The sequence below is a fragment of the Alosa sapidissima genome, chromosome 24 (assembly GCF_018492685.1).
Source record: "Alosa sapidissima isolate fAloSap1 chromosome 24, fAloSap1.pri, whole genome shotgun sequence".
Lineage (NCBI taxonomy): Eukaryota > Metazoa > Chordata > Actinopteri > Clupeiformes > Clupeidae > Alosa > Alosa sapidissima.
Genome location: NC_055980.1, coordinates 14219026 through 14229725, shown reverse-complemented (window position 1 = coordinate 14229725; position 10700 = coordinate 14219026).

Here is a 10700-nt window from a genome sequence, read left to right as displayed (position 1 = left end):
ACCCCCCCCCCCCCAACCCAAGCCACCGACGCGACTCCTCCTCCTTGTCGCTATTATTATGATGGTCTCATGCCTGACCTGGTCTGGACCTTTTAGTGACTCATCCCACACACACACTCACACACACACACACACACGCCCACACACACACACACACACACATACAGACACACAAACACAACGGCTGTTCAGCTCAGATGTATAAATGGCTGGGCCAATGGACGGTGGGGGTTGTTTGCCTGAAATCGGATTAACGGTCACTCTACACTTGGATATGCACAGCAGTGGGCGGGAAGGCTTGTTTATTTCTTTATTTTTGTTTTTGTTTCCCCTGTCTACCCTCGAAGCCATCAAATGTGGCTCACAACCCCCCCCCCCCCCCCCCCCCCCCCACACACACACACACACACACACACACACACACACACACACACACACACACACACACACACACACACACACACACAAGCCTGTGGACCACCCAAACACAGGTGAATGGGTCCGTCAAGGTGGGGTTGAAAGGGGAACAGGTGGAGGTGGGACGAGAGAGGGGGTTGGCCAGTCTCAATGTTGCAGTGTTATAAAATGTACCTCACTACCCTTTTGTATCTTGAGAGGCGAGGGTTGAGGTGGGCTGGGGGGGGGGGGGGTGTAAACGGCCTTTAGGTTCACAAAGATGCCAGGAATTCCTCGCCAGGTACTTCAGGTGTATCGAATGTTTCCTCTGACCTGGGTCTGTCCGTTGTTTCATGTGGAGAGCATTGTGTGTAGTTTAAAAAAAAAAAGAAATAAGAAAAATGTGGCTGCACTTTAAAGGTTGTGAAGCAGGACTCCATGTATTTTGGTCATTTTCAGTTCAGAGAGTTTCATTTCTTTTAATTCACTGAGCCAACTGAGATTCATTTTTGAAGGACCTCTTAATGCCGAAACGTTGAGGGACTTGAATACTTCAATCTGCGAGCAGTATTTTTTTTTCTTCTTAAATGGACTTGAAATCAGTCCAAGCTGTGATTAATTGCTGATGATTTTTTTTTTACCCAATTGGTATTTCAGTGTGTCCAAATATCTAAGACACAATGTGGAAATAATGTGGGCTTGCGCCTCAGTATAAAGGCAGCCTCTGTGTCAGTCCGGCTCAAGAGAGGTAATCCTGCGAGTGAATAATGATCACGGTCCACTCGGCCCGCACAGGATGGGACGCTCTGGCAGATTAGACACCAGCATTTTTGGGCGTGTGTGTGTGTGTGTGTGTTTGGGGGGGAAGGGGTTGTGTGTGTGCGGGTTTTTGGTTGGGGGGGGCGGTGCAGAGATGCTGGTTGGGTGGGTTGCTGGGTGCTAGTGTGTGATGCAGTGTGGAGGTGGTGTGTGTGTGTGTGTGTGGGTGTCAGGGTGTTCTCTACACACCCCTTATCCCCCACCCTCCCTCCCGGCGGGTCGGGGAGTGTCTTAAGCAGCACGCTTGGTGCCCCTGGAAATGAGTTTTCTCCACACTTCCTGCGGCTGCGGCCATGCCCGCCGCCCCCAGCGAAGCGGCCAGAGGGGGCTCCGGCTTTGTTAGCATCGTTCAGGGCCTAAGCTGGGCATCTTTTTTTCTTCTTCTTCTTCATCCTCCTCCTCCTCCTCCTCTTTCCTCCTTCCTCTTCCCATTATGCCCGGGGCAGTGGGGCAGAAAGGCAAAAGAGCCTTGGCCACAGCGATGTGGCCACACTGGCATTACACCGCGCTGCCTGATGTTAGGTATTAGCGAATGATACAAACACAGCCTTGAAGACCTGCGAAGTCCTCGAAATCAAAAAAAAAAAAAAAGAAAGAAAGAAGGGGGGGCGAGGGAGGGGATGGAGGGGAAAAAAAAGTTTTTTTGTTATAATTGGGGAGTTATATAAGTGCCTAAATCCTCAGTGAAGGATTTAATTTCTCTCTCTCTCTCTCTCGGCCTCTAACTCTCTCTATTGTATGTTTTGAAAGGCGGTGAGGACCTCACAGGGGTGGGGACAAATCCTTTGCCATGGCCCTTTCTGTGGAGGTTAGGCCAGCAGGAGGGGAAGCTCTGGAGGAGAAATCCCGCTAATTGCTTCCCACTGCGAAGTTTTTGTGGAAGGTGTTTTACAAATTAAATTACAGCTTTATGCTACTGCAGATGTGTGTGTGTGTGTGCGTGTGCGTGTGCGTGTGCGTGTGTGTGTGTGTGTGTGTGTGTGTGTGTGCCTTTTTCTGTTTCCCCTCTCTGTCTCTCTTTTTCTTTCCATGACACCACAGACAATGATCTGCAAGTTTGGCGGCCCAAGGGAAAGATAACACCAGTTTATCATAACCAATTTTTGTTTGTGGTAGCAGCTAACTGCCCATTTTTTCTTTTCTTTCTTGGCTACACAAATAACTATGGGGGGTGATGGGCTAAGCATTTAGAGGGGCTTTGGAGCTGGATTTAAACAGCTTAACACATATTCGATGTGTTGTCTTTTATGCTGACCTGATGATGATATAGACTGTGAACCCTACATTGCTAATACGTTGAAAGACCTGGATATAGGCCAATTATACAGTTATTGACCATGCTTTTTTACATGTATGCTACAGAGACCTTGAATTTCCCCTTGGGGATCAATAAAGTATCTATCTATCTATCTATCTATCTATCTATCTATCTACATATATTTTCTTAAATATGTTGTGTTCTTGTTATTTAGGCGTTATATTTTTAGCACATATTTAAATGTGTATATATATACAGTATAGTGGTCTTGTTAGTTAGGCTTCATATTTTTCACACACATTTAAATGAGTAGAAAGGAGAACACACAGGAAAGTAACCCCCTTCTGAAGTGTGGGGATGCTGTAGGGCCTTTGTGGTGCTCAGGCAGGCGATGCTTGTTTCTGCCTCCTGATCTGCATCCGTGGTCCCAGGCAGCGAGGGGAAGGGCACAGTCAGACACGTCATAGTACAGTGGGCTCCACGTGCACGAGCTCGCTCGCACGCCGCTGCACAACACACACACACACACACACACACACACACACACACACACACACACACACACACACACACGTCACAGTACAGTGGGCTCTATGTGCACGAGCTTGCTTGCACGCCGCTGCTACATGGCACTGGGGAGCCTCTTCCCAGCATTCCACTCCGCACCCCTGCACAACTCCCCACACACACACACACACACACACCCCCGGAGTGAGTGAACGAGTGTGTGTGTAAGTGTGAATATATGTATGTAAGAGTGAGTGGGTGTGTGTATGTGTGTGTCCGTGTCCCTGTGTCTGCTCACAGATCTCAGCCATACCGGTGTAACACACACTGATCTCGTATTCGTATCAGAGATGGCGGGAGACTGTGGTAAAATCTGGGTCACCCACGGTGCATTTACGAGACATGCCAGAGGACAGTGAGTGTAGAGGGAGAGACGGGAGAATCTGTATTGATGGTACTGATAGTGTGGACGCTCCCATTAACTATAATCACCCATTTTACCTGAATGTGCTGTGCAGAGTGACATGTCAGCGTGCAGAGGTTGGTGCCAATCAGTGTGTGGCACATTGTATCTATACTGTAGATGCTTTTCAGCATCAGAAGCAGTTTTGTCATTTTCTTTTTCAAACATGCATCAGAGTGAAACGTGTGCATGCGTGTGTGTGTGTGTGTGTGCATGCATGTGTGTGTGTGTGTGTGTGTGTATGTATGTATGTATGTATGTATGTATGTATGTATGTGCCAGCGCATGTGCATGCATATGTGTGTGTGTGTGTGTGTGTGTGTGTGTGTGTGTATGTATATGTATGTGCCAGCGAATGTGCATGCGTGTGTGTGTGTATGTATGTATGTATGTATGTATGTATGTATGTATGTGCGTGCGTGCGTGCATGTGTGTGTGTATGTGCCGGCGCGTGTGCATGCATGTGTGTGTGTGCAGGGATGTAGTGGTAAAATAAGAGGTGGGTAAACTATGAATTCTGTGGTCTTGGTGAGATGAACTGCGCCATGCGGCATCGGATTTTTGCGCTAAGGCATTCAGAACGCGTCTGATGATGGTGGACGTTATTGTCCAATGTTTATAACAATACCAGTGGTATTAAATTGTTCCTAGTGTTTTGACGAGTGTACATATTGTGAAGGTGGATAATACAGTGTGATTTTTGAATGTTAAAAGCTGCAATTGGTGAATAAACTCTTTTGAGAGATGGATAAACTCTGTTTCTGAAATTTCAGAGGTGGATAAACTGCGTTTACTTGCGTTTAGCCTCCATTATATCCCTGTGTGTGTGTGTGTGTATGTGTACAGTATGTGTACAGTATGTGCCAGCGAGTATGCATGTGTGTGTGTGTGTGTGTGTGTGTGTGTGTGCTGGCGCATGTGCATGCATGTGTGTGTGTGTGTGCCTGTGTGTGTGTGTGTGTGTGTCCGTGAGTGAGCCTTTGAGTGTGTGTACTGTATATCAGTATCCAGCGCCATTGCTTGGCCCTGTGTGGGATGTGTGTGTCCAACCCCTTGGCTGGCTCAGCTGAGAGAACTGTGCATGCATCTGTCCCTGCGTGTGTGTGTGTCAACACATGCATGTGTGTCCAGCCCCCTGGTTGACCCAGCCAGGAGTGTGTGAGTGTCTGGATATGTGTGTGTCTCTCTCTCTCTCTCTGTGTGTGTGTGTGTTTCCTGCGTGGGTGAATGTATAAATCTGTGGTCGACTGGCTTACTCAGGCATGACCGCGCCCATGTCAGCCGATGTGTAGCTGGAGCACAGAGCATAGCGCCTCCAGCAGTGGATCTCCCCACCATAACCCTCCACTCCCCTCTCTCCCCTCCACAGCCCCCCCTCTCGGTCCAGCCCTGCCCAGCTCTCACTCAGAGCCCAGCCAGCCAGCCAGCCAGCCAGCGAGACAGGCAGCCTGTGCACCAGGATGTAGGTCAACTTGACACCAGCGTCTCTCTGGTAATTCCCCCGCACAAATTTGATTCGCAAACACTCAGGACAAGGAGTGGGACCCAGGCGGAAAAAGAGGATTCCAAAGAGGTTACTGTTTCAAACAAGAGACAGGCCAGAAGATAGAAGAAAAAAACAATACATGCCAAACTCATGTATGATATGTATGTCCTATTTTGATTTACAAATTATGTTAAGATAAGTATTTTTTTTTTTTCATATAATTTTTGCACCAAGTAAGGTGTAGCTTACTACTTGAATGACGCTTATGTGGTGGGTGGTGACAAAGCCATCATTATAGCTCTCATTCTTTCTAAGCTTCTTCCTCTCTAGTCCCTGTCTTACCTTGGGGCTGAGAGGGGTGGAGGGGGTAGGGCATTCCCGCTATACGCTTTTCATTGTGCGCTTGAAATCAGATTATATATGGGTTCACTCAATTGACTTACTGGATTTGAGGAGACTAGATGCTGGTAATGAATAGGTTGACCTAGCTCTGACACCCCTCTACACACACACACACACACACACACACACACACACACACACACACACACACATAAGCACACACACTACACACACACACACACACACCACACCTATGCCAGACTAATCTGCCATGCAAATTAAATATGCCCGCCTTTATAAGGCCGTTCATTACACCGATTTATGTATATTATTTAATAGAAGAGGCCTCACACGTGCACACTGTCTGGGCACATCAGACGACAGATTCTACACCCCCTCATTAAGGGATGAGAGGCCTCTGCGGGTCTGGGGTCAGAGTTGATCCACTGCAGGTTGGCCCCAGCTCCAGAGAAGGGAGCAGTGATGCCACTCTCTTGTCTTCTCTGTCTCCTCTTGTCCCTTGTTTCTTATCTACTACACTCTCTCTCTCTTTCTCTTTCCCTCTCTCTTTCTGTCTTATGTTAACTCTCTTTCTCTCCCCCTCTTTTCTGTCTTTCTTCATTTACTGTTCTCTTTCTCTCTCTCTCTCTCTCTCTCTCTCTCTCTCTCTCTCTCTCTCCTCTCTCTCCTCCCCTGTTCTCCCTGCCTCTCATGTTGTTTCTCTCTTTCCTACTCTCTTCTTCTTTCCCCCTCTTTTCTGTCTTTCTTTATTCCTGTTTTCTTTCTCTCTCTCTCTCTCTTTCTCTCCTCTCTCTTTCTTTCTCTATCAGTCTGGAACTTCCTGTTACGCTCTGGGGGATTGTGTCAGGGATTATGGACTGACGGTCGCACAGGCAGCTTCGGCTAATCTCGGAGTTTCACGGTTTTGGATCTGTGGCCAGCCAGGTCCTTTTTTATGTTTGTGCTGCCTTGTTGCATGGCAGCTGGTAACATTACAGAGTTCAGTTGGGTGCAGTCTTTTGAAGCCTTGTGGTTGCCTCTGGCTGACTAGTTTGTGTCGCCCCCCCCAAACGTGTCTGTCTTGAACAGAGTGTGCTCAGAAAAGGTCGGCACCGATGACTGTAACGCCGCTGTTGTTATTGTTGTTTGTGCCCTGCCGATGTAAACCTCTCCTCAGACGATTACATAAGTGTCCCCGTCCCACATAGTCTGCCAATTTAGACTTGCCTGCCTTGTTTGTTCTGCTCTCTCCATCACTTTCTTTTCCTGTCTATCTATTTATCTATCGACAGTATCTCTCTGCCTGTGTTTATGTATCTGTGTGTCTGTCTGTCTGACTATCCAATCATCTTTTCTATTTATCCATCCATCCAGTCTTTTCTCTATCTTATCTCATCGTCATATCTTATGCACTGACCTATTTATTTGTTATCAATGTATCTGTTTCCATTTCTCCACCCGCTGTTTCTTTTTTTTTTCCTCCTCTCTACCATCCCCCTCTCTCTCTCTCTCTTGCAGTATAGGCAGATGAAGGTGACGCTCTGATGCCATGCGTTGGCGTGAGACTTTACCCGCTGTAATCATCGGCGACGTTAAAAGCCGCACTGGAGGCTCTCGGCTGCCACCGGCACCGCCGCTGATCAGCTGGTCCGGGCCGTTTGAGCTTCTGTCAGTTCCTTCATGCCTGGTTAGGCTGGAGCCCGCTCTGCCAGCGCAGTATGGAGAGAGAGAATGAGAGAGAGAGAGGGAGGAAAAGAGAGATAGAGAGGGGGGGAGGAGTGAGGGAGAGAGAGAGGGAAGAAAAGAGAGAGAGGGGGGAGAGAGAGAGAGAGAGAGGTCACGCTGAGGCCAGGTGCCTGTTTCAGTCTGATGTGCTGGCAGATTTAGCTCGTAAGGCCTCTTACTAATGGTAGAAAATTCTGCCCATAATGCAGCGTAAAAGCTAATCTTTCAGCCTAATCATCGCTGATTTGTTTACCATTAACGCGGCAGGCCAGTGGATGAGCTGACTGAGGAGTAAGATGCCTGTATTCGAAAGCATGGGCATTTCACAGTCATAAAATCACAATTTCAGTCTGATTACTCAAAGAAAAGAGCAGTAATCTTTTAAGTGGATGAAGTGACTGTAGTATAGATCCCAGAAGCACATTAAAAAGCCCACCAAGACCTTGCTATGCTCGTCATTGTTTTTTACAGTTAAGTTTTGTCATTCATTTTGTTTGACAGTCAGCCACATGTTTACTTGTGGCACGGTGTAGTTGATGAGCTGAATCTGTGCCACGCTAGATGTATTGGTGCAGACAGGTTCTTTTGAGGCAGCAGTGCGGTGGCCAGAATGCTAGCAGATGGCAGACAAGCGGGGGTCGATACGGCAGGGTAAATATATAACCGTTTTCCATGACTGGGAATTTATATGCCCAAGCACCACCACGGAGGACCAATGGGCTTGGCGTTTTAGCAGGGTGTGATGTAACCTGCTTCAGTGCTCTGAGTTTATCGCTCTTGCCAGAAAATCCAGCAAATTTAGTAGTTGGGCACTTTTAGTCCCCACTCCTTCTGAAAAACAAAGTCATCGATAGTGATATTCCAATAAAATTCAGTAAAAAGTTGAAAGTGGGCAATATATATCCAGATACAAACAGCCAAAATGTGTAATATTTTCTAAGCGGCAAGAGCCTTACTTAACGTCCAGTAATTTAGAGTGTATTGTTCAATTATTTCCCTCCCATAACATCACACAGATGTAATTGTCGTGCTGCCTAAAAACCTCTCGTTAACCCGGTGTGTCGTACGGCTCTTTCTCCAACTCCGATTGTGTCCACCCCATGCGCTGCCGAAGTCAGGGTGATGTGCCGGGTGTCGGCGCGGAGCACCTGACCGCTAATGAGCAAACGATTATCTGATCACTTTTTACACAGACAGCAGTCGCTGCAAGAAAATGGAGAAAGATGTGAATTGAACACCTTTCTGTTTATCTGACATTAAAGAGCCCTGCAAGAAAAAATAAATAAATATATATACCATTTATAAATAAATAACACACACAGGTCCGTCCCCCCAACACACACACACACACACACACACACACACACACACACACACACATACACACAGACTCACTACTGCTACCCTGGCCCCCACCACCCATCCCCATTCCCTGATGCAGGTATGCCTGAGTGTGTGCACCTCATTTCAAGCACAATTAACTTGAAATGGAGTGCTGCCGGATCAATAGTCCCTAGTTGATCCAGAGGGTCTGTCACTCTGTGGAAATGGCACACATATGGTAATACCCCCAGCTTAACAACAACTCCCAGCATCCACTCTGGCTGATGTTGTTGTTTTTTTCCCCTCCTTTCTTTTTTTCCCCCCCTTCAGCCAGGCCAGTATGAATAGCAAGCAGTGGGCCACCCTCCTGGGAGCCATCTTGTTTTATTCAGCCCTCAATTAATCTTAAGGGGGAGGACACCATTTAAGACTAATGAAGGAGCATATTCGAATATTAGCCCCGTCCAGACTGGGTCTCACTGATGGCGACAACGCTAAATGACAATGAGAGGATGTCGCGTCAAAGAAAAAAAAAGAAATCTTGTTTGGATTTAATTACTGTTGTTTGTGGCGGTTTAGAATGTGGCTAGTTGTGTGCTGTTGCTGTGTTGAGCAATTATGAGTGTGTTTACCTTAACATAAGTATTTTACTTCAAGGTCCATACGCAAAAATTACCATTATTATCATTATTGTTATTATTATTATGGTTAGAAGATTTTTTCACAATTATTTCACATTTGATCACTGAATGTGTATAGATATTTTGGAAGTATTTTTTTGTTGGAATTGTGTACATGTGTTTCTATATGAATAGGTGTGTGCGCGTGCGTGTGTGTGTGTGCATGTGTGTATGCATCTATGGACGTATTCTAAGAGTGTTTGCCCCTTCTCCAGCCCTGCATGTTACCGTGGGGACTGGCTTGTTTAGTTTTCGCCGCTCTGACTGCAGGATGGTGGAGTGCCGGAGTGTTGGGGTTCAGGGGAGTCGTTCCCATCTCCAGCGCTTGCCACCACTCACCTCCCTTATGGGCACCCTGGGACCCAGGCCTCTGCTGGCACCTCTGATTTACCACCAGCTTACACACACACACATATATATATATATATATATATATATACAGGCACACACACATAAACACACACACACACACACACATATATATACAGGCACACACACATAAACACACACACACACACATATATATACAGGCACACACACATAAACACACACACACACACATATATATATACAGGCACACACACATAAACACACACACACACACATATATATACAGGCACACACACATAAACACACACACACACACATATATATATACAGGCACACACACATAAACACACACACACACACATATATATACAGGCACACACACATAAACACACACACACACACATATATATACAGGCACACACACACATAAACACACACACACACACATATATATATATACAGGCACACACACATAAACATACACACACACACATATATATATACAGGCACACACACATAAACATACACACACACACATATATATATACAGGCACACACACATAAACACACACACACACACATATATATATACAGGCACACACACATAAACACACACACACACACATATATATATATATACAGGCACACACACATAAACATACACTCACACACATATATATACACACACATACACACACATATACAGCTCTGGAAAAAATTAAGAGACCACTGCACATTTTTCTGATAACATCTTACGTTTGCTGAGTGACATTCGAATAAGTTTACAGTGATATATATTCACAGCTGTATACACACTTACACACACACACATGCACGCACGCTCATGCCACACACACATGCACACACGCACACACATACACACACGCCTCCATCAAGCCCCGTTGATGAACTATACTTGCAGGCTGATGTGAGTTTAAATGGCACTGCGGTGTATAAAATAGACGTCTCTGGCAGCGGAGTGTGTAACGGATCTGGCCCAGGTCTGGCGGACCCATGACAGATCTGTTTCCAAGTAAGCTGGTGTCGAAAAAAGCCTCTTTGAACTGTGTTCCTGATATTGTTATTTTACCTCACTTCCAGTTTGGTACAAAGAGGTACCCTCTTGTCTGTTGTTGGCCAGCGTATCTAACTATTTGCATAGTTACTATTTCTGTTTTTGCCAGGAGTCCTTTTCATCATCCATTATCCTTTAGAGTAAATTAATCGGTGCTTGCATGGATGTGTGTGTGCAGTTAAGGTGTGTGTTTTATTTTTTGTGTACATGATGGCATGTTTATTGTGGGTGTACAGTGTATGCAGGTAGGAGTGTGTGTGTGTACAGGGGAATGCTTATATGTTTGGCAACAGCAT